The 23,485-nt window shown below is 43.6% G+C and overlaps 1 long non-coding RNA gene across 1 annotated transcript in view; it reads left to right on the top strand.

Annotated features, from left to right (window-relative positions):
- The window catches only part of LOC310762642, a 28,540-nt gene extending 5,518 nt beyond the window's left edge, over window positions 1-23,022 (top strand). The window contains exons 2-3 of the long non-coding RNA XR_014548091.1: window positions 20,760-20,917; window positions 22,539-23,022. This is a non-coding gene — a long non-coding RNA (uncharacterized lncRNA). The remainder of the gene's footprint in view (window positions 1-20,759; window positions 20,918-22,538) is intronic.
- Window positions 23,023-23,485: the final 463 nt, after the last annotated feature.

Genomic DNA, 23,485 nt, shown 5'->3' with positions numbered 1-23,485 from the left:
GGTTATCAAATTGGTTGGAGGAGGGGTAAGGACTGGCTGTGCCTACCCCTCCAATGCTGCTGCGGAAGGGAATTCCGTTAAAGGAATCCAGGGGCTTGCCACGATTTCGTCCGAATCCCTGGAATGGGGCTAGGGCCGGCAAGCCCCGGGAAGCATGCGGGTGAGTGCTGAGGGCCTGTGACTCAGCTCCATTGCTCCCCAATATTGTTTTCCCTTACTGACTTCTGAGGGAGTTCAGAGCTCAGTTCTGTCCCTAGCCGGGGGGGGGCGGGGTCAGTTAGTCTTAACCAATGCCTAAGCAACCACTCACAGATACGTATTTTAATAAAGTTGTGGCCAAAATTATGCCAAAAACCTTAAACAAAAATTATGTGTGAGTTGTGAGTTATTTGAGGGGTGGCTTGGGGACCTCAACACACAAACATTATGTACTTGAGTTCTTCTCTGGCTCAGATCTGAATCCAAGCCAGAAAAGAATGCCCACCTTCTCCAGTAGCAACAGCTCTCAGTTTCTCCTGTTTTTCCTCAATCTTTCTTCCTCATCCAATGTGTGGGAAAGTCAATTTCCCAAGGAGATCTAGAACACCTTGGGAAGATTGCAATTCTCAGAGGTCCCTTGGCACACTACTTTCAACTGTGTTTCATGTATCGGAGAAGAAGTGAGTAGGGAGAGAGACTGAGAGGGGCTCATTGCCCTACCACTGCTGCCACCACCTACTGCTCCATTGTAACTGCTGAAGCAGCCACCAGAGGGGGGGCAAGCAGGGAGAGAAGGCAATGACAAAGGGAGAAGAAGAGCAAGGGGAAGGTAGGGGGCATGCTGGCAGAACTGCCACTGCAGCTGCCAGCTAATAATAATAATACAAAGCAAACAGCTATTGAGCTCTACTCCACCAATGTACTAAAGGTCCAAACTAGCAAGTATCGTCTAAGTTGTTGCCTGAATAGTACCAACATGAACAGCTGGATTTCCACAGGGAAGGAATCCTACAACCTGGGTGCATTATATGGTGTACGTCTGTGAGGATCAACTTCTGTGGTACATGCAGTCTAGTCACATTCACATGGACTCAGAAGCAAGTTCCACTGTGTTCAACAGGGCTTAAACCCCAATTCATGCACAGAGGGTTGTGCCTTAGAAAGGCCTATGAATGTTGGCAAAGCACGAGGCAAACACAACCATTTTTGAGAAGTATAACAATAAAACCAGCAGACCCAGGTCTTTTGCAAAACTCCAGATTTGTATAAAACGTTGCGTATTTCGTTTGCAGGAGAGGTGGCTTTTCATAGAAAGTGACCTGAGAAACGTTACCATACTAATGTGTAGCAAATGAATTCTGAAGTCATTCTTCTCCCACATTTTCTTTCCCGTCACTCACTTCCTCCAGGAGGGTATCTTCAGAACATGATATTTCTCGAGGGTTTTACTTTGTTTACTGATTTGTGATCTGAGGATTTTTACGCACATGCATGGGAAAGATAACACGCCCGGAATGTAAAGAGCATGATAACAGCATGTCAGATAAACAAGGAAACCAAACACCATCATTAAAAGGTCAAAAAGGCCAATGGAAAGCAAAGTAGTTTAATTAAAGGCTGCCTATGTTGTTAAAAAATGTCCTGACATATTGGTGAGCTATTGTAGGCATACATTCCAGAGCAAATGCAAAAGGAAGAGTTCTTTGGAATCTTACAACTGGTTGTGGCATGGACCTTAATGGCTTATAGTCTATTATGTCACATACAAAAAAAGAGTCTTATTTCTCATATGCGCACACACACAAACAGGTGGATATAGCTAGCATATCCAAGAGCCCAAAACTGAAAGGGCTAGGAGTAGGCTTGTGACATTTCTACGCAGAATCCAGATCTATACATGTTGAGAACTGAGTGATGCATTCTCAACTGCAGTCATAGCTATGCCTATGCCATTGAACACACATAGTGTGCAAGAAACTCACAGTTCTGATTAAGTCCAAATTGAGGAGAATCAAATTTGCTGATACACTGTAGTTCAGCAATTTGGTGGTGAAGGCTCACTTTAAAGTAAAAAAGTAAAGTAAAGTAAGAAAATTGTAGTATGCTGATGTTGGGTGCCTCCAGGTGGTCATTATTTTTCAGGAGGAAGTCAAGTACATTGTGGAATTTTAGGTTTTCTGATTTAACATGGATTAAAGCAAGAAGATCAAACCTATCCATTTTTAAGGAAATCAGCCCTGAGTGCTCACTGGAAGGACAGATCTTGAAGCTGAGGCTCCAATACTTTGGCCACCTCATGAGACGAGAAGACTCTCTGGAAAAGACCCTGATGCTGGGAAAGATTGAGGGCACAAGGAGAAGGGGACGACAGAGGACGAGATGGTTGGACAGTGTTCTCGAAGCTACAAACATGAGTTTGACCAAACTGCAGGAGGCAGTGGAAGACAGGAGTGCCTGGCATGCTCTGGTCCATGGAGTCACGAAGAGTCGGACACAACTAAATAACTAAACAACAACAAAGCACTTGGCAAATCCACATTAAACAAACGCAAAAACCATGAACTTTTTGCGGTTTGGAAAGTGATGGGGAAATGCATTTAAAAGTGTTGAATGAACAATGGGAAAATGTTTAAATGCACCGTTAGCAAATCAGGATGGATGCTGATTGCCATGCAACTGCCCTGTAAATGAATTCAAATGAATGTTCAGTAAAGACCAGGCATAATCTAACAACCATGTAAGCTTTGTGCAAGTGAATCAGGATGAATGCTCAATAAGCAGATCATCTGAAGGAGCCCTTTGAGATCAGCATCAGTGCCCTGGGACACTGAAATGTTTACCATTGATTTCTGAATGAGGTTGCTTCTGATCTCAAATTTGTGTTCATTTATTGCTATGCATGGAGGCTGACTTAAATAAATACTGCTTCTTTCACTCAGAGTGTTTGAATAAAGTGGGATAAAGAAAATTGTGCTTTTTTAAAATAAAAAGTGTGGTTATTTTCATTCTTGTTCTATCAAGTCATTTTTAATTCTGGGAATGACCTAGCCATGCTATATGGCAGAGAACAATATTTCAGTGCAGGGCACAGATTAAGTGTTAAGTGAGCAAATGCGTTTCAGAAAGTTACTCCTCTGAAGCCATCTCATTCATTTTTCTGCCCTGCTGTTGCTGCCTAGACGTTGACAGATGGAGTGGTGTGTTTTGGGTCAGAGGGTTTTCCACCAAGTAGAACAAGTCAATCTACATTCTCATCAAGGCCCTGTGGTTGTATTTTGAGTTTGCCTTATTGTATTAGTTAGTATAATCATTTTAAAACAATGCTAATGTGGCCCCACTGGAAGCAAACACTCTTGTTTTCTTATTGAAAGCAATGAGCCCCCAGCAGCTTTGTTTAATCAAATATAATGTTACCTCCAGCTGAATACATTACAGAGACCAGGTCAAATTCTGTGGTATATTGTGCCTTTTGATGTTATTAGTAATTATTGTTGTTAGTGAAGATTTCATCAACTTTTTCTCTCTTTTTTTGAAATCATTTTTATTTGATTTTACAAATATAAATTTATAACCATACCAAATACACATCCATCTAAAGACATTACTCTGAATCTCAAGACTTCCCCCATCCCCTCCATGGCTCCTATTGTCAACATTTTCAACTGCATTTTATTTAGTGATCTATATTTTGTATCTGTCCATGTTGTCCGTAAAGTGTGTTCTCCCTCATGGAGAGCACAGGTTGCGGGCGGGGCTGACAAGACACCTCACTGTTACTAGGCAAATGGTTTGGCCATCCTGTAAGCAGGGGCGGGCTGTTACTGGGGAAATTTAGATGTTGCCAATTAGTGATTGACAGCCCTATTTGTTAAATACAAGGCACGCAGCAACGGACGTCCTCTTTCGCTGCATGCTTCGGATCACCCGCCCTCTCTTCCCTAATGTTAGGCTGTTTGCTTGACCTTGCTATTGCCTGTCATGGGGTCGTCTGCCTTGGGGCAGGGGCCCGGTAGGAATTTTGCCATTTGGCTGATTAGTGTGTGCCACTTGGTTTTCGCCTACCGCGTAGCAAATCGTCACAACTTGTAAGGTTTGCGGTTAGGCATTGGTCTGGAATTGGTTGCTGGGGGGTATGGATTCGGCTGTGCCTGCCCCTCCAAAATGCTGCTGCTGCTGAAAGGTTTTACCGTTAAAGGAACCCAGGGGCTCCCCCATGCTTTTGTCCGAAACCCCCTGGCAAGGGGCTAGGGCCACGCAAGCCCCTGGGAGCATGCTGGGGAGAGGTGAGGCATGGTTCCCAGTCCCGCCTCTGTCCCCAGGTGACTTACCCTTGCTGACTTCACGGGGGGTGCGAATGTCAGAGCTGTCCCTGTGTGGGGTTAGTTAGTGCTACCAATGCCTAAGCAACCACTCACATTGCTGTATTTGAATAAAGTTGTGGCCAAAATTATGCCAGAAACCTTAAACAAAAATTAAGTGTCAATTGTGTTTTTCTTGGGGGGGGTGTCTTAGGGACCTCGACGCGCAGTATCTGTTACATTACAAGTGAGATTAAAATCCTGCTAATGTTTTCATCTGTTTACAGAGTTCTCCTAAATAAATTATAAACTTTTCCCATTCCTTCTTGAATTTCTTGTCTTCTTGGTCCTTGAACTTTCCAGTCAGTTTTGGCATTTCAGCATAGTCCAGCAGCTTAGTTTGCCATTCCTCTCTGGTACGTACTATTTCTTCTTTCCATCTCTGAGTTAGCGGCATCCGAATTCATCAACCTTTTCAGACCCAGAACCCACTTCTGACCCAAACATGCATTTGGGGAACCATTTCTTAATCTTTAACTATCCTCCTGATGTGACTCACCTTGGATCATAGCTGTCAACTTTTTCTTACGAGGAATCCTATTCAGAATAAGGGAATTTCCCTTTAAAAAAGGGAAGCGTTGACAGCTATGCCTTGGATCAGGCTGTGACAACCCACTGGTAATTCCCAACCCACCAACTGAAGACCAGTTAGCATATACTAGTCGAAAGGAGAGACTTATTATTATTATTATTATTCTAAACTCATTGTACTACAGATACTACCAGATAACAATACTGTTTAAACATAAGAAGAGAATCCTGACCATATAATTTAATCAGGAGAGAAATACTAAATGGAAGCCCCGCCCATTTGGCTGGGTGGCTTACAGCATATCTAATCCAGTTCTATACCCCTCCAAACAACAAAAGGTACTATATTAAACACCCCCTTTCCCACTGACTGAGCCCCATTCCCTGCTGCTGGAGGCTCTAATTTTGCTGAATGCTATTTTCAGTTAATCTGCAATAGCATGTTGGACACTATAAAACGACATTTGTTCGACTCACAGGTATTTATTTTTTAAATGGCTTTTGTCCATTCTTCACGCTCTATGACCAGAATAATAATAATAATAATTTATTATTTATACCCCGCACATCTGGCTGGGCTTCTCCAGCCACTCTGGGCGGCTTCCAACAAAATATTAAAATACCGTAATACAGAAGGTTTCTTTCCATCCACTGAAGGCTTTTGGTCTAGTGGAGGGATCCCACCAATCTGAAGGAGGCAACTTTGCCAACTTTCCTCTTCCTTCTACAACTGCCAGTGCCTCCTCCCACCCAACTGTTCCAGAGGGATGTCCCCTAAGCCTCAGGAGCAGATTTTAGAAGGGCACAACAGAGAATTGGCAAAAGTCTCCTCCCCTTCCACTTCTGGTGATGGAAGTGAAGTCTGAATCCAAGCCAGTATTCCTAGGTTTCACCACAACAAAGTTCTCAGAGCTCAAAAGAAGAAATAAAGCAATTTGAAATACAAATTTTAAAAATATCCCAATAAAACAATAAATGTAGCATAACTATTCAAGGCACAGAGTAAAAACAGCTTAAAGCTACGGCGGGTTTTAAAGGCCTGGGAAAATAAGATGTACGTTGGGTGCTGATTGACACCAAAGAAGATGCCATGTAAGCATACTTGGGGAGAATAACCTTACAGTTGGGTGGCCACAACTGAAAATGCCCTGTCTCTTGTATCCTCTCTACATGTTGTTTTGTAAAGAAACCCAAAGTGTGTCTTCTTTCAATTAAAGAGATGCCCAAGATCATAAATCACTGATGAGTCTCAGCATCATGTGAAATGGCAGTCTTTGCCCTATGTTGCGCCTTGAACATTCATGTGCCTGCATTTACATGTTTGTGCTAAAACCTTAACAAGGCAAAATAAATAAATAGGGGCAATGATTCAGGGAAGCCCACCATGCATGCAAAAAGTAGGGATGATCCAGCTGGCAAACAGGGGCAACTGGAGTTCATGCTGCAAGGGCCTGGGCAGGAGAGTGAGAGAACTTTGCTGTGACTGGAGATAAGGGTCTGCTGCAGCAGGAATGGCAGGCTGTGCTGCACAGGAGATGGGGACAGAAAGGCAAGTTCCAGAAGGATGGAGGCAGAAAGGGCAGGAAGACCTGAGGCAAAATGAAATGCAGACACAGGCAAGCATTCGTCAAAGGGCTCTGCAGCTCTACAGCTCTGTGGTTTTGTGTATACAAAGAGACTGTTGCTGATTTCGACAGCTGGAAACCCTGAAAGTGGAAGCCTAGAAGTAACTTGGCAAAAGCCCAAAATACCACTGTGGTGATGTCACCCCAGCTCAGAGATGCTGGGAGTGCTTTTTAAGCAAAACCTGATGATTGCAAGGACATGAAAGCCCTGAGTTGAGAGAGAAGGTGCTGCAGATTCTAGTTGCCACCTCTCTGTTGTCATAATCTGCCGGCAATGTTCCTTCTAATGTATTTCTCGGCTGTGCGGAGGGGTGCTCTCTGTGAACCTGGCCCATTCGCATGGATGCATTCTGATAAAAGCAAGCAAAAACAAGGAACTCGCTTTTGGTATCACTCACCCACTACCACACTTCTCCACCCACACACATACCGTATTTTTCGCTCTATAGGACACACTTGTTCCCCTCCAAAAATTAAGGGGAAATGTGTGTGCGTCCTATGGAGCGAATGCAGGCTCCTTGGCTTCAGTGATAGCAACACAAAGCCTCCGAAGCATAGAGGGAGCGCTCCCTCCACGCTCCGGAGGCTTCGCGTTGCTTTCGCTGAAGCCTGGAGAGCGAGAGGAGTCGGTGCGCACCAACTCCTCTCGCTCTCCAGGCTTCAGGGATAGCCGCCTGAAGCCTTTGGAGTGCAGCACGAGTTCCTGCTGTGCTTCAGAGGCTTCAGGTTCCTTTAGCTGAAGCCGGGAGAGTCTTGCAAGACTCTCCTGGCTTCAGCAGAGAGGGAGAGCTGTGCAGCGCCCCTTCAGACAAGCGGGAGGAGAAATGGAAGGGGCTCCATTTCTCGTGCTGCTTCGCTGAAGGGGCACTGAGCAGAGAGGGGGAGATTTATTTTTTTTCTTGCTCTCCCCCTCTAAAACAAGGTGCGTCCTATGGTCGGGTGCATCCTATAGAGCGAAAAATACGGTACTTGTTCTGCTCCCTCCACTGCTGTTCTTTTACATGCGCAGCAGATCCCAGGACTGAATGTGGCCAACCACATTTTTATTTTTCAACCTAGACTGAATTTAAATTGTTGCACACTTTCTTTTGTGGACTGAATATCAGTTGTTGTGAAATGGGCTGATTTTTTGTGTATTGGTGCCTGACACATGGGGTGACAGTGTATCTATTGGATCTCCATCTCTGTTGAAATATTGCAAACCAATATGGCAGTGATGGAGAACCTGTGATCCTCCAGGTGTTGCTGGACTTCAACTCCCATCAGTCCCAGCCAGCCAGCAGAACCAATAATCAGGGATGATGGGAATTGTAGTCCAGCAATATCTGGAGGGACACAGGTTCCCTACCCATGCCATATGGTACAGTACTGTGTTTGTCATAGATCAGGAAGTCCTGGATTTAAAAGACCTATTCTACCATGTGACCATGTGATGGTGGGTTACTTACTATCACAATCTGAACATTACAGAAAGAGCAGAACACACATATAATGAATGACTGAATGCCAACTCAAAACATTCATCACCATTTCTATTCACACACACGTACACACACACTAAACCATGAAAAAACACATGCATGTTTGAGAACGGTGTAGAAAAAGGGGGCACTTTAAATTATTTATATATATGGAATGTCCTCCAGTAATGTTCATAATTGGCCACTGGGACAATATTAGGACCATATAAAGGATCTATACTGGCTCCCAGTACATTTCTGAGCACAATTCAAAGTGTCAGTGCTGACCTTTAAAGCCCTAAATGGCTTCGGCCCAGTATACCTGAAGGAGCATGTCCACCCCCATCATTCAGCCCAGAAACTGAGATCCAGCTCCGAGGGCCTTCTGGTGGTTCCCTCACTGCGAGAAGTGAAGTTACAGGGAACCAGGCAGAGGGCCTTCTCAGTAGTGGCACCCACCCTGTGGAATGCCCTCCCATCAGATGTCACAGAGATAAAGAACTACACAACTTTTAGAAGACATCTGAAGGCAGACCTATTTAGGGAAGTTTATAATGTTGGACATTTTTTAATGTTTTAATATGAGCCAGGTGGGGTGGCCTATAAATAATAAATTATTATAATTGTTTATGCAATTATTTTTTTAAAAAGGAGATAAGCTTATGCATCACTACAAAATATTGCTTACCCCATAACTAGGGGGTGGGGGTGTCCAAGACAGGGGGAGGCAAGTTGCTCCACGCTGCATATTGTTTGCATAAATGCTACATGGCTGCTTTCTGTATACATCTTTGAGATATTGAGCAAAGCTGTTTTTAAAGTGAAGCTGTTTATTTCTGGCAGAATTGGATTTGTCAGTGTGCTGCAGCTATTCATCTCCCTGTATCCGCCAGCTACTGAGAAATTCAAATAGCCTCACTCTCAGCGCTCTGGTACTCATATTCTTCAGAAGCAGAAAGAATATTATTTGGGAATGTCTTCTTGGCAGAGTATCAAAACTGATCTGAGCCAGTATTTTTTAAAAGTATTACTTAAAAGTCCTGGTATAAGAATTCTCTCTCTGTAAGGTCTCCCACCCCTCATCTCTGGAGATGGCTGGGGGAGTGGCAGAGGCAGGGGGTTAGCTCATTTCCAGTTGAACCCAGTTCAAAGTGGGGGCTAAATGTAATGTCAAATGGGTCTACCATCATCAAGGAAGCCATTTCCTAATCCCTAGTTAGCATGTGAGCAGAGTACCCTCCTCCCACCCCTGGGCAGAAGTGTACAAGTAAAAACTTGTGAGGAGGGAATTTGGTGAAAGAGCACTCAACAAAAAATGAAGCAGTTTGCAAAAGCAGCCAGGACAAACAACAAAGGAGGAAGGACAGATTGATAAGGCTTGTATCTGGGGATGGGAGACAAATCTGGTTTGGTTCAGATTTGAATACAAACCTACCTAATTCTCATTTTCTGAATCGGTATGTGAACCAAAACACAACTATTCTTTGAAATTTGCACTTCTCCAAATGTTGCGATGCAGTCCTCCAAACAAATACTGCGTACCGAGATGTGTGCATTATGGTAAAGTGTACATAAAAATGCATATATTTGTGATAATAGCATATAAAATGCATTATTTTACAGGGAATCACTTGGAAAAAATGTGCTGATGAATTTTCATGAGTATTTTTCAATTTTAAAAATTTGCAGACTCATTCAGAAATTTGGCAGAGTGAAGGCAGGGGAAAGGGGAAAGTAAGAAAAACCAAAATTGGCCATTCTTAGGACCCAAGATGCAAACACACCCCTCCTTCTCTGTTGCCTTTGCACAGGTAGAATTTGTTGTATTAGGTATGGTTGTGAAGCAAAATTAACTTTAAAGAAACATTGCTATAAAATTCTTATATTCCGCTTACTGTCCTTTTTAATTAAGAATATGCATGTCGTCACTTGTGCAGCAAAACTGCCCTTTACCACAAACCTGACACAAAGATTTGCAGCTGAATCAGCAAGATGCATTACTGGGGCACTATCCCATCAAACTGAACAAGCACTACAGTGGTACCTCAGGTTACATACGCTTCAGGTTACATACACTTCAGGTTACAGACTCCGCTAACCCAGAAATAGTGCTTCAGGTTAAGAACTTTGCTTGAGGATGAGAACAGAAATCGAGCTCTGGCGCGGCAGCAGCAGGAGGCCCCATTAGCTAAAGTGGTGCTTCAGGTTAAGAACAGTTTCAGGTTAAGAACGGACCCCCAGAATGAATTAAGTACTTAACCCGAGCTACCACTGTATATGAAAAATTGAAAGCCTTTTATGTTGGACATGCCAAACACAGATCACAGATAATCTGAGGTATCCTGTTAGGAGGGAAAAGTTTCACTGAACAAAATTAATGAATCCCAAAATTGAGAATGTGATGGTGTGTAATGCGCTCTCTATTTTATAAGTCCCCCCCCCCCCCGCTGTAAAAGATCAACCAGCTCAAAATACCTTAGGAATGAATTGTCTTCTTTAGCGTACATACTGGAACTTGCTGTTTTGAGGTGATACTCTGACTGGCTTGGACGTGCCAGGCAGCTGAAACTGCTGAGAATTAATCTCTCTCTTTTGTTTGGGAAACAGGAGTGTATGTACTGAAACAGCCATCCCTGCCTTTACAGTTTGCCATAAACAAAAGCATAATATTCTTCCTTCTGAGACTACAGACAGTAGAAGTAAATACAGAGAAAGCTCAAAGAATACATGTGATGCCTGACTACCTATTTTTCTATGCTAAACTTTACCCAGTTCATGCAGTTCTCAAAGCCACCAAGGATATAAAAATCAAATAAATACGCCTCTAAGAATTCATACATTTTACTGCCTCTCTCTCATTCCATTAAACCTCATTAGTCCATATTCCCAACCCAAATGAATTACATGGAAAGAAAGAAAGGAAGAGGAAGAGGAAGAGGAAGAGGAAGAGGAAGAGGAAGAGGAAGAAGAAGAAGAAGAAGAAGAAGAAGAAGAAGAAGAACAAACAACAAACAACAACATTCCATTCTTCCTCTAAGGAGCTCAAGGTGGCACATATGGTCCATCCCCCCCATCCATTTTCTCCTCACAACAACTCTGTTAGGTGGGTTAGGCTGAGAGACAGTGATTGAAAGGTCACCCAGTGAGCTTCCTGACTGGAGATCTGAACCCAGGATCTTAGTCCCTCACTATAACTACCACACCACACTATGTTTGTTCACATTCATCACTCATTACTCTGGCTTTTTCATTTCCTCTGTTTCCCCCACAGTTAAAATTTAGATTCCTTGGGTCAGAGACCAATTTTTCTGCTTCCATTATTCCATAAGTTCTGATTTCTGACATGAGCACATAAGAACTCCTAAATGGTCATGCATGTGTATCTTGAGATGTGGGTCTTACAGTGCTCATAGGAACATGAGGGATGCTGTGGTCTAAACCACTGAGCCTCTTGGGCTCGCCGATCAGAAGGTCGCGGTTCGAATCTGCTCGACGGGGAGAGCTCCCATTGTTCTATCCCAGCCATAGCTGTCAACTTTTCCCTTTTCTTGCAAGGAATCCTATTCAGAATAAGGGAATTTCCCTTTAAAAAAGGAAAAAGTTGACAGCTATGATCCCAGCTCCTGCCAACCTAGCAGTTCGAAAGCACGCCAGTGCAAGTAGATAAATAGGTACCGCTGGTGTGGTGGGAAGGTAAATGGAGTTTCTGTGTGCTCTGATTTCCATCACAGTGTTAATAATAATAATAAATAATAAATTTTATTTATATCCCGCCCTCCCCAGCCGAAGCCGGGCTCAGGGCGGCTAACAACAATCAAATAATCAAACAATCAGATAATCCAACATTCTAAAAATATTTCATTATAAAAATTAATTAAAATCAAGTTGATGGCAACCATTAAGCAAAATTCTGTGCAGGTTGCCAGAGGAGAGAGTCAGGCTGCGCCCTGACCAAAGGCCTGGTGGAACAACTCTGTCTTGCAGGCCCTGCGGAAAGAGGTCCCGCAGGGCCCTAGTCTCTTGTGACAGAGCGCTCCACCAGATTGGAGCCGCAGCCGAGAAGGCCCTGGCTCTAGTTGAGGCCAGCCTAACCTCTCTGAGGCCTGGGACCTTCAGGATGTTTTTATTTGCAGACCGTAGGTTTCTCTGTGGGTCCCGTAGGTACGAGGGTCCTAGGCCGTATAGGGCTTTAAAGGTTAAAACCAGCACCTTAAACCTGATCCTGTACTCCACCGGGAGCCAGTGCAGCTGGTATAGTACCGGATGAATGTGGTCTCGCAGCGAAGACCCCATAAGGAGTCTCGCCGCGGCATTCTGCACCCGCTGGAGTTTCTGGGTCAGTCTCAAGGGCAGCCCCACGTAGAGCGAGTTACAATAATTCAGTCTGGAGGTGACCGTCGCATGGATCACAGTGGCTAGGTCAGGGCGAGAGAGATAAGGGGCCAACTGCTTAGCTTGGCGGAGATGAAAAAATGCCGCCTTTGTTATAGCTGTAATCTGCGCCTCCATAGAGAGGGAGGTATCGAAGATTACACCCAAACTCTTAACGGATGGTGCTGGCACTAATTGCACCCCCGCAAGAGATGGGAGTTGCCCCCTCAATCCCATATCGTCCCGTCCCAGCCAGAGGACCTCTGTCTTCGAAGGATTTAACTTCAACCGGCTCCCACGTAACCATCCAGCCACAGCTTCCAGACATCTGGTCAGTGTGTCTGGGGCCGAGTCAGGATGGCCATCCATCAACAGATAGAGTTGGGTGTCATCGGCATACTGATGGCAACCCAGCCCAAAACTCCGGACAAGCTGGGCGAGGGGGCACATAAAGATGTTAAAAAGCATTGGGGAGAGAATCGCACCCTGAGGCACTCCACACACCAAGGAGTGGCGCGATGACAATTCCCCCAAGCGCCACCCTCTGTCCCCGACCAGAGAGAAACGAGCGCAGCCATTGGAGGACTGTGCCCTGGATCCCCACATCAGCAAGGCGGTGGTCTAGGAGTTCGTGATCGACCATGTCGAAGGCTGCTGACAGGTCTAGAAGAATCAGCAGCCCCGACCCGCCTCGATCCAGCTGCCTGCGGAGATCATCTGTTAGGGCGACCAGAGCCATCTCGGTCCCATGACCAGCGCGGAAGCCGGACTGGAATGGATCCAGAGCCGATGTTTCATCCAGAAACCTACCAAGCTGTTCAGCAACCGCTCTCTCAATCACCTTACCCAGGAATGGAAGATTCGAAACCGGGCGGTAATTGAATAGATCTAAGGGATCTAATGATGTTTTCTTTAAGAGCGGACGCACCACTGCCTCCTTCAGTTCCCCTGGGAATATCCCGGTGCCAAGGGACAAATTGATGATATCCCCCAGGGGGGCCTGCACCTCGTCTGGACACGCTCTAATCAGCCATGACGGGCACGGGTCAAGAGGACAGGTGGTGGGCTTTCCAGCTTGGAGGAGTCTGTCCACATCGGCTGGAGATATCCGGTCAAAGTGGTCCAATACTGGACCCGAGGACAGTCGAGGGGCCTCCAGTTCATTTATTGTATCCAAATTGGCAGGAAGGTCATGGTGGAGCAACAGGACCTTCTCCGCAAAAAAGCTCGCAAATGCCTCACAGCTGTGTGTCAGATTGTTATTTAAATTTGGCTGTCCTTCAAGGGACGTTAAAGACCTAATTATACTAAATAATTGCACCGGGTGAGAGCTAGCGGATGCAATGGAGGCCGAGAAGTAAGACTTCTTAGCGGCCTTCACTGCCATCTCATAGGTTTTCATAAAAACCCTATAAGATGTTCTTGAGGCTCCATCACGGGCACCCCGCCATACTTGCTCTAGCCGTCTGAGATCCCGCTTCATTTTCTGAAGCTCCTCGGTAAACCAGGGAGCCCGGTTTCTGCGGGGTCACAGAGGGCGCTTAGGTGCGATCTCATCGATGGCCGCCAGGAGCTGGGTATTCCAGCCCTCAACAAGCTCAGTCAATGAGTCGCCAGGGGGAGCAAGGTCCCGCAAGGCTTGACGGAATCCATCAGGGTCCATCAGCCTCTGCGGGCGAGCCCAAATCGGCTCGCCACCTAAGCAGGGTGGGGGTGGAAAGTCAATCCTGGCTTTCAGAGCACAGTGATCAGACCATGGCACCTTCATCAAAGGAGACATGATCACATCTATACCGGCGCCAAAGATCAAATCCAGCGTGTGGCCTGCTTGATGTGTGGGGCCCGAAACAAACTGGGAGAGCCCTAGTGTCGCCATGGAAGACACCAGGTCCAGAGCCTGTGAGGAGGGAGTGGCATCAGCATGGATGTTGAAGTCCCCCAATACCAATAGGTTAGGGAACTCGAAGGCCCAGCCAGCCACCGCCTCCAGCAGGCCTGACAGGGTGGCTGCTGGTGCGCTAGGTGGCCGGTACACCAGCCAGACAGCCAAGCTCACCTCAGAGCCCCACACTAGGCCAACACATTCAATGCCGGGGATCAATGGCGATGGTAGAGCCCTGAAAGAACAATCTTCCCGGATTAATAATGCCACCCCTCCCCCCCGGCCCACAGTCCGTGACTGGTGGAGGACGGAGAAACCCGGGGGCACCATCTCTCGTAAGGTAACAGTTTCCCCTTCGCGCACCCAGGTCTCCGTCACACAAGCCAGATCGACCCCCTGCGAGGTAAAGAAATCTCGCAGGGTGGCGGTTTTGTTGCCTATAGACCTGGCATTGCACAACACCAGTGAAGGAGGTGAGTAATCCTTGCTCACCCTACCCTCGTCCCTCGAGATGGGGTGCAGATTCGAAGGGGTACGAGCATATCTGTATCTCGATCCCCTTCGCCTATAACATCTGCCCCCACCGCCATACCTCCCTCGCCCCTCCACGGTAGCAATCCCAAGCCTCATACTTGCCTCCATTTACAAAATAGAAAAACAAAACAACCAAAAACAATTATACCCAAACAAAACCAATCCCCACCCCACTCAATATCCAACCTCAAACCAAAACAAAACGGAACAAAACAAAAATACATAGATAAAAACCACCATTCACGGCGGTACAACAGAGTAAACAGTAAAAACACCTTTAAAACACCTTAAAATATATAAAAACATCTTTAACATTTGCTGCAGCAGCACCAGTGTCCTTAAAGCTGTCACAGAGGTGAGCCTGGGCCCCGCCCCCTAGGCCAGATGGAATTAGCCTGAGGAGGGAGCGGCCTTCCCCCACACTCACAGTGCAGCAGCAGTGATGTCCCAATGCCTCAATGTTCTGTTGAGCCAGAAGCAGTTTAGTCATGTTGGCCACATTACCCAGAAAGCTGTCTGCGGACACATGCCGGCCCCCTTGGCCTGAAAGCAAGATGAGTGCTGCAACCCCATAGTTGCCTTTGACTGGACTTAACCGCCCAGGGATCCTTTACATTTTTACAGTACTCATCTAAAATATTGCTATACCCATTCAGTTTATGAACCTAAGAAAAGTCCTGCTGGATCAAGCCAATAGCCCATCTAGTCCAGCATCCTGTTCTCACAGACGCCAATGGTAAGCTAGCTAGCAGAACCTGAGCACAATAATTAAAAATAATAATAATTCTCAGCTACAGAAAAGTCTTTGACACATAATGAATCATGCCATTTCTTGTTATTGCTCACATCCGCAGTTTCAACAACAGAGACAAAATGTCCCTGTGTAAGTACCACTTTTTAAATGACTTATAATTAAACTATTGAGGCTTGTTTAAGGAAATTCGTGTAGATATGTTCAGCTTCTTCTAAATTGTGTTATGCAGTAAGTGGCTTCAAATAGACAGAGGTGTTAAAGAAAAGTAGTGCATAGTACTAAGAGCGATGCTATAAAAAGAACAAAGTGTTAGATTGAATAAACATGATATGCTTGGGAATCACAGCATTAGCAACATTTCTTCTTTGTTATTTTCCATCACCTAAACTGCTAGCTCAAAAAAAAAAAAATCTCATTTTGATCAAAGTCTCAATGAATGTTTGTTTTTATTATGGAACTGAATATACATATTGCTTCAAAGAACTGAGTAGTCCAGTAATTTATGAATGGATTCAAGTTCCCTACAAAACCATCCATCATAAGGAGTCATGCTCCCTTTTCATAACCAAAGTAAGATTTTTCTATCTCAGCCAGATTCAAAACCTTTCTTAGCTATTCAGAGATTGATGGAACCTTAGGGAAATTCTAGTACACAGCCAAGACAATCTCTGCATCTAGAATTAGATCTTCAATAGGCGATCTATCCTGAGGTTGTGCAGTGTTTGCAGTAATTCAATAGAACAACCAATAGATTGCATCTTATCCAATAATCCATCATGCATCAAACTTCTTTCCAATAATTCTCAACTGGCCTACACTTTCACAAGATGTGCATCCATTCCATGAATATGGAATGTGTGAAATTCAGGTGTGGAATGCAAAAATGATGTAAACAAATTGGGATGGGTTCAGTGGAGGGAAACAAAGATGACCAGAGGTGTGGAGCAGGGCTGTGCATGGAAACACGCACACACACAACTCTACCCTGTGGCCCTAATCTGTGTCCTGAAGGAGACTCTCAACAGCTATGGCTCCTCTAGACAACTTGCCACCTTCCATTCCTGATCAGTTCCAATGAGCTCTCTCCATTTCTACTTCCAAAAACCATTTATAATCCCTTCATTTTCCCATAGTTCCTATAATTTTGTGCCTATGGCTAAGGCACTTACCTCTGTAACGTTTCCTTGAAAAGTATGTGGAGAGAAAACAGTCTGAATAACATCACACCCAGCCCACTTCAGTCCTCAAACTCACTGCACTTCATCCTATCAGGAACTGTCAACAAGGTTACTTTGCAACACTATATTGAAATGGCAATGAATACCTGTGAAAGGCCAGATAATTCCTTACTTTTCCTTCCAGACTTCAATTGACAGCATCTTTTCTACACTGGAAGCCAAGAAATTGTGTGCTTTTATAGTCCCTCGACATCTGCAAAGATAAAAGAGCTTCAGTTCCAAACATTTAAAGAAGAAGAATTTGTTTCTATCACAACATGGAATATGACTGGTGTTAGTGTGGTTTCTTTGGCTAAATTTCTGCCAGGATCACCTCCCTGCCAAATTGTACATCCAATAACTATACATAATTTTTACTTTTTAATAAATGACCACTAAATGGTTGTATAAACAGAGCAAACTAACAGCATATATAGTTTATAATGAATATCTGTTGCTGCATGAGTAACAAATAACTCGCCCAGACTGACTGCAGGTCAACACCATTACCACTGGCTGGTACAGATCAATAGTTTCTCTTGCTGAGAAAGCCACATTGCAACTGTTCCAACAGATACACCCTTGAAACATCTCCCATGTTTGTACATTCAGACTAGTTTTGGAAATATGACTATTAATACAAGAGTAATAAACATTATGACTCACTGACCCATATAGCTCCTATTGCAAGAGTCCCCCCTATATTATTATTATTATTATTATTATTATTATTCTATATTTTGCATTATATTGGCAATTAATCCTACTAATCTGTATCACAGCTAGATTGCAGACAACAGGCATTATCCCAGATAAAGGGCACATTCTAAAATGGAAATAATCCCAACTGAATGCAGTGACATGTGTCAGTATACATTCAATGGCTTAGACTGCATCCCTCAAAATGTGGTTTGAGGAAGCTCAAAAGCAGCATCTGAAATGGCGCAGACAACAACCGAAAGAAGATCTGAAAGCTTTTGCAATCACTAGGTGCTTCCTCAAGGAAACAGTTTGATTCTGGATTATTCAGCATACAAGTAGCATGTGCTCAATAGAAATGTTGTTTTTAATTGCATTTTTCCAACTTACTTTTAGCCCACTTTAGATGCTGTGTTGTGCAACACACAGTAACCCAACCGATAGCGCCAGATGCAGTACACCATTACCTTGAAACCTGTTTGGATAGTGAAGACTTCGTTTACAGAATTCCTTTTTGTCTAGACAATGCACAAAAATCAGCTGAGAGAGAGATTGCAGACTTTGGACAACTGCTATATAAGCAAGAACTCCATTACCAGTACCACTAGAAGCAGCTTCTGTTTCCTGCAATCAGTTAACTAATTCATAAAAACCAATGGGATAACAGCTGACAATGTATCTACTTGGTGCTACACACCCCAGATTAACAACCAATGGTAATCAAGTGTGAGATTAGACAGTTTGTGTAACAAATTGTTTATTATACTTCAGTCGTAAGCACAGTCTTTGGAAACGTGACACTACCTTCTATGATACTTAACTTGCAAATAAGAGTGAATTATCAGGTGCAATATTTGTTCAGCATCTTTCTTTCCAACTCTGGTTTAGCTTGGATTTGCACATGTACCAGTTGGGTGGGCTGAGGAAAAAGGAAGACAACTATACATGGGCTAAGGCTGTGTACAGAGATTGGCAGACTTAAGGTCTGAGGCCTTCGTTTTTTAAAAAAATAGAATGGTGTTTGTGTTTAACGTTGTGCAGTTTTAAAAAAATGTTTACATGTGAGGAATTGTATGTCTATAAATCCTCCTCTCAGTAATCCAATATTACTATCACTGCAGATGGTGACAGCAGCCACGAAATTAAAAGACGCCTGCTTCTTGGGAGAAAAGCAATGACAAACCTAGACAGCACCTCAAAAAGCAGAGACATCACCTTGCCAACAAAGGTCCGTATAGTTAAATCCATGGTTTTCCCAGTAGTGATGTGAGAAGTGAGAGCTGGACCATAAAGAAGGCTGATTGCCAAAGAATTGATGCTTTTGAATTATGGTGCTGAAGGAGACTCTTGAGAGTCCCATGGACTGCAAGAAGATCAAACCTATCCATTCTGAAGGAAATCAGCCCTGAGTGCTCACGGGAAGGACAGATCATGAAGCTGAGGCTCCAATACTTTGGCCACCTCATGAGAAGAGAAGACTCCCTGGAAAAGACCCTGATGTTGGGAAAGATGGAGGGCACAAGGAGAAGGGGACGACAGAGGACGAGATGGTTGGACAGTGTTCTCAAAGCTACCAGCATGAGTTTGACCAAACTGCGGGAGGCAGTGGAGGACAGGAGTGCCTGGCATGCTCTGGTCCATGGGGTCACGAAGAGCCGGACACGACTAAACGACTAAACAACAACAACAATGATCTGGCATGACTATCAAATACCGAAACATCAGAGGAAGAGTTTTGTAAAATTTAGAAGTAAATCAGTTATTTGGCCATGTTTTGACTGATGTCTATGCAACTATAATAAGGGCGCTGGGGTCTAAAAACATAGCTGCTAGACAGAGGGAAAGAGAGACATCAGCAAAACTGTTGTCTGGGTTATACTTAAGTGATTTCATACTTGGTAGGAAAAATAGACAAAGTGCAAGCAGTCTGGCTACACATTTTTTAAAGTACTCAGTCAAAGTTTATCACAGGTTACTTTGGTGGCCTAGTTGGCTGACATTTCAAAGTCCAAGATGTCTGCATTTGAGTCTGAAACTTGGCAGACAAAACAGGTTCTTTTGCTCAGCAGAAAAATCTCATTCCCTGCCCGCTACTTCAACCTCCTTTAAATGCTATGAACTGATCAGGATTTCAGCACTGTTTACATATAAAACAGTTTAACAGGATTAATTTCAGGAAAGAGCATTTGCTCTAAATTTAGAAATACAACTCAAAGCTAATACTAAATATGAAATGCAACCAACATTTTCCATGTACAAAAAATTAACCTGATGTTTTGCAATGCAAAATAAATGCTGCTTTTTCTGAATTGCAGTTTTATCGTATTATTGATTTTTTTGTATATTACCTTGTTACTGAAAGTCTGTACAGAATAGTGATAGGTGACTATCAGGTTCAGGTTTCCTCAGTTTCTCATCCCCCCCCCCCATTCTTAACTTTAGTGTCTTCCACATTTTCATGTCAGATTGAATTTTCATTTTAGTGTTAATAGTTCCTAATGCACACTTTTGCCAAATATACACATTTTTTACAGAACAATTCCCCTTAATACAATGCAATTTTTGTATGTTATTTTCACTAATACACATATTTCTTCTTCACACCTAATGTATGATTTTTTGTACACAATATTCAACTGGAGAACTACAATGCAAAATTCATAGAAATGTGAATTTCAAAAGACAGATATGTTTCAGTTCACATGTTGTTTTGGGAGGTGTGAATCATGCAAAATATAGTATACGTAGAAGTCCTACAATTGTTTATTTGCAGATGAAGAACAGCGAAAGAGGCAACATCAGAATGTTCTAGAAGAGCCACAGAGCACAGCACACCTTGTTGGCTTTTTGTTCAAAGCTGTGCAAGAGAAGCATCATGAAGTGACTGACCTGAGCTGCAGAGGATGGGGAGAAAACTTTGTTGCCCAGTTACAGTCCCAAATGCTACCCTCAATTCTGAAAAATGAGATGGAAAAGCACTATAGGAAAAGCAGCTTGAATTCATTTCTTAACAATTATGACTGATATTTCACATCAGCTCCCTTTTCTACAACGCAATTTGTGCACATATAAACTATCCAGGAAATACAGTCATTCATGGGCTAGAAAAACAGAGCAAGCTATGGCAAATGAAAGAATGTGTATAATTTGCTAACGTTGCCTCAAAATTGCTCAGGGTGGGGTCTATCTATCCTCCAAAGTTTCAAAAGAGAACTTTGCCATCTTCATTCTCCTCCAGAAGACCCAGCTGCTTTTCATATTCCCGTAGTATAATTTTTACGCTAAGCAGACCAAAAAACTTTTATTTTCATAAATGAGGCATGCTTTTGTTTTTCTGTTTTTCAACCAGGCGAGACAGATGGCCAGTTAAGACAATATTTTAGTGCCAGTCTGGTGGACACCTTCAATGAAATATGTCTGGCACCAAAAAAGAAAAGGGAAAATAAAGACACATGGCTGGAGAACATTCCCTCCCACCCTCTTTGGGATATACAGGGCATTGCAAAAGTAATACCTAGTAACTTTAGTGGATCTTCAGGAATACACAGCCTTATAGCACAATCTTTTGTACTTTGGCTCAGATGCAGGTCTCACTGAATCAGAATTACCAACACTAGTTTCTGGAAATTATAATGCTATCTGCTGCAGGAATAGCTTAGCAAGCTGAAGCCTCCTGAAAATATGGCTACAGGAGGTTGTGGTCACCACTTTTAAGTAGTCGAAGAACCGTGTATTAGGAGCGCTTAAATCTTCTAAAGATCTGCCGCTATGTGAACACAGTGCAACACTCAAGAACTTTATCAGACCTTTCTTTAAAATGAACGACAGGGTGATCGGGTATTATAGGCACGCAGAACCTCACTTCTAAGTGCTTTACTTGGAAATGCATCATTGAAATCAAAGATTTGCTCCTCTTAGGATCTGAATATATCATAGGGGCGTCAGCAGGTATCAGTTGCAACCGGTGGGACAGAGACAGGATCTTACTGGAGTTAGACCAGCTTGCTTTATGTCCCTCGCTTCACCCTTTCCTCCCACACTCTGCTTTTTGGAGGGGCACAGTTTTCCTTTTTTTTCTGTTTACTGTCAATGTAATCTGACTTCGATTGGTTTGGAGAACTCATCCATCTTAGCTCGTGGTTCGTCAGGCAGACTAATCAAAGGAGCTTGCAGCCTCCCACTACAAATGCGGGGGGGGGGGGCAAAAGAAAGAAGCAGAAAAGGAACTGGAGAAAGAATAAAAGTCAGAAACAGATATAGGAGACATTAGAAACATAGGAGATATGTTGGGGGGGCTGTTATTAACTAAATTTCTTCGTAGTGTACTTGAGTAAGCCAGTCATCTATAATATGTATTAACTCACTATTGGGTTGGTGCTTCGATAAAGAAATATACACCAGACCTAGAAAACCAGGACTCAAGGTTAACACAGAAGCACTGAATATAATAATGTAGTATAATATATGATCTATGATCTGATCTGATCATTCAGGAATGTGCTGTATAATGCATATATAATTCAAGGATGTGCTGTAACTAACTACAGTGGTACCTCTGGTTACCAACTTAATTCATTCCAGAGGTCTGTTCTTAAGCTGAAACCGTTCTTATCCTGAGGCGCGCTTTCGCTAATGGGGCCTCCCGCTGCGTGAGCTCCTCTGGCACACGATTTCCATTCGCATCCTGGGGCAAAGTTTGCAACCAGCAGCAACTACTTCCAGGTTAGCAGAGCTCGTAACCTGAAGCATTCATAACCAGAAGCGTTCGTAACCAGAGGTACCACTGTATACACACACACACACACACAGCCTGATTTAAATCTGCTATGCTAATTCTGCTAATTTTGCTGGTGCTGTTTTGCTACTATTTTATGGAATTCACTTTTATTTTATTTTTTACTTTTCTGTTTTATGCTGTTTTAAATTGAATTTGTAAGGTTACTTTAAATGCTATGAGATGCCCTAGACATTTTTTTAGGGAAGGGTATAAATTGTTTAAATAATAAAATGAATATAAAGCAAAGCAAAGCAACGTACTTGCACCCTCCTTTTTCTTAAGAAAAAGCCCATGCTCTTAGGATTTGGCTGCATATTCCCTATAATGTCCTAGATGGGTGATTATCTCCAGACATAGGACCGATTCTCAAGATCATGTGGCCAGAGTTCTACTCCAAGAAGGATATTCCTGTCACTGTCTAACAGAAGGGGAAGAAGCAAGTGTGGCATTTGCCCACTCATTACAGAGATGTCATACTGGCGGAGAGAGCAAAAGTGTTAATAGGCTGACCAATAAGAAAGCCCGGGGGTGGAGCCTAACTCTGTTTAAGGCTCAACACAGGGGTTTTGGCAGTTAGTTCGGTTGGTTTCTTGTGGGTGGGAGGCATAGGACTCAGAGGCAGAGGAGAGACAGAGAGAGTGAATCGAAGTACAGTGTTTCAAAGTATTTAAAACTTGTTTGTGTCCACAATAAACTGGAATCTTTGTTAATACGTTACAACCTGACTGAGTCTGAATATATTACCGGGGAAACCTGGTTGGTGGCAGTGGAAGAGATAAGCCGTGGTGGTGCAGGGTCAATGCTCCGTGGAATGAATGGGGGCTCTGTGCGAATGCTACAGCAAGGTTCACCAATTTCCCCTCTACCGAACCCCGTGTCCTCCCATAAAATCTATTCCGGAGGGATGGGGTGCCCTCTAGAACAGTGATCAGTGGAAATTACTCACACCCCAACCTTCTTTCTGTTGAAAAGAATGGCTGCTTCATCAAAGGCCCTTTTCATTCATGGAAGGACTCGTTCTGACCAGACATTTTATACATAATTTCTGACCATAGATTGTCTCCCATATGTGGTGAAAACATTCTAAGTATAGCCAGCAGCATCAACAATAGTGTAAGGTAAAAGTAAAAGCATTCAATCAAGCATACCTTATGTTTGAAAAATCATTCTCAAGTTATGGAAAAGGACTAATGAAAATCCAAAAGGGTCTGAAAACATGAAACATGCCAATGGAAGTCAAGATAATCAAAGGCACTGAGAATGCCAAGTGAAAGGTAGGCGACGGCAGCAACAGAGAA

The sequence above is a fragment of the Podarcis filfolensis genome (genome assembly GCF_964270895.1).
Source record: "Podarcis filfolensis genome assembly, chromosome: 5".
Taxonomy (NCBI): Eukaryota; Metazoa; Chordata; class Lepidosauria; order Squamata; family Lacertidae; genus Podarcis; species Podarcis filfolensis.
This window is presented reverse-complemented; position numbering and strand designations above follow the sequence as displayed.